Source organism: Monodon monoceros, unplaced genomic scaffold, assembly GCF_005190385.1.
Source record: "Monodon monoceros isolate NGI ecotype Baffin Bay Population unplaced genomic scaffold, NGI_Narwhal_1 Super_Scaffold_21, whole genome shotgun sequence".
NCBI lineage: Eukaryota > Metazoa > Chordata > Mammalia > Artiodactyla > Monodontidae > Monodon > Monodon monoceros.
Genome location: NW_021703778.1, coordinates 127,413,684 through 127,415,412, shown reverse-complemented (window position 1 = coordinate 127,415,412; position 1,729 = coordinate 127,413,684).

The following is a 1,729-nucleotide window of genomic DNA, read 5'->3' as shown; positions in this document are numbered from 1 at the left end:
GGGGGGGGGGGGGGGGGGGCGGTGGCTATGGGGAGGCCCACGTACCGCAAAAAAAAAAAAATTAATGCACAGAAATCTCTTGCATTCCTATACACTAATGATGAAAAATCTGAAAGAGAAATTAAGGAAACACTCCCATTTACCATTGCAACAAAAAGAATAAAATGCCTAGGAATAGACCTACTGAGGGAGACAAAAGACCTGTATGCAGAAAACTATAAGACATTGACAAAAGAAATTAAAGATGATACCAACAGATGGAGAGGTATACCATGTTCTTGGATGGGAAGAATCAACATTGTGAAAATGACTCTACTACTCAAAGCAATCTAAAGACTCATTGCAATCCCTATCAAGCTACCACTGGCATTTTTCACAGAACTAGAACAAAAAATTTCACAATTTGTATGGAAACACAAAAGACCCTGAATAGCCAAAGCAATCTTGAGAACGAAAAATGGAGCTTGAGGAATCAGACTCCCTGACTTCAGACTGTATACTACAAAGCTACAGTAATCAAGACAGTATGGTACTGGCACAAAAACAGAAATATAGATCAATGGTATAGGATAGAAAGTCCAGAGATAAACCCATGAGCATATGGTCAACTAATTTACGACAAAGGAGGCAAGAACGTACAATGGAAAAAAGACAGCCTCTTCAATAAGTGGTGCTGGGAAAACTGGACAGCTACATGTAAAAGAATGAAATTAGAACACTACCTAACACCATACACAAAAATAAACTCAAAATGGATTAAAGACCTAAGTGTAAGGCCAGACACTATCAAACTCTTAGAGGAAAACATAGGCAGAACCCTTTATGACATAAATCACAGCAAGATCCTTTTTGACCCACCTCCTAGAGAAATGGAAATAAAAACAAAAATAAACAAATGGGACCTAATGAAACTTAAAAGCTTTTTCACCGCAAAGGAAACCTTAAACAAGATGAAAAGACAACCTTCAGAATGGGAGAAAATATTTACAAATGAAGCAACTGACAAAGGATTAATCTCCAAAATTTACAAGCAGCTCATGCAGCTCAATATCAAAAAAACAAGCAACTCGATCCAAAAATGGGCAGAAGACCTAAATAGACATTTCTCCAAAGAAGATATACAGACTGCCAACAAACACATGAAAGAATGCTCAACATCACTAATCATTAGAGAAATGCAAATCAAAACTGCAATGAGATATCATCTCACACCAGTCAGAATGGCCATCATCAAAAAATCTACAAACAATAAATGCTGGAGAGGTTGTGGAGAAAAGGGAACCCTCCTGCACTGCTGGTGGGAATGGAAATTGATACAACCAAGAAGGAGAACAGTATGGAAGTTCCTTAAAAAACTAAAAATAGAACTACCATACAACCCAGCAATCCCACTACTGGGCATACACCCTGAGAGAACCATAATTCAAAAAGAGTCATGTACCACAATGTTCATTGCAGCTCTATTTACAATAGCCAGGACATGGAAGCAACCTAAGTGTCCATTGACAGATGAATGGATAAAGAAGATGTGGCACATATATACAATGGAATATTACTCAGCCGTAAAAAGAAATGAAACTGAGTTATTTGTAGTGAGGTAGATGGACCTAGACTGTCATACAGAGTGAAGTAAATCAGAAAGAGAAAAACAAATACCATATGCTAACACATATATATGGAATCTAAAAAAAAAAAAATGGTCATGAAGAACCTAGGGCCAGGATGGGAA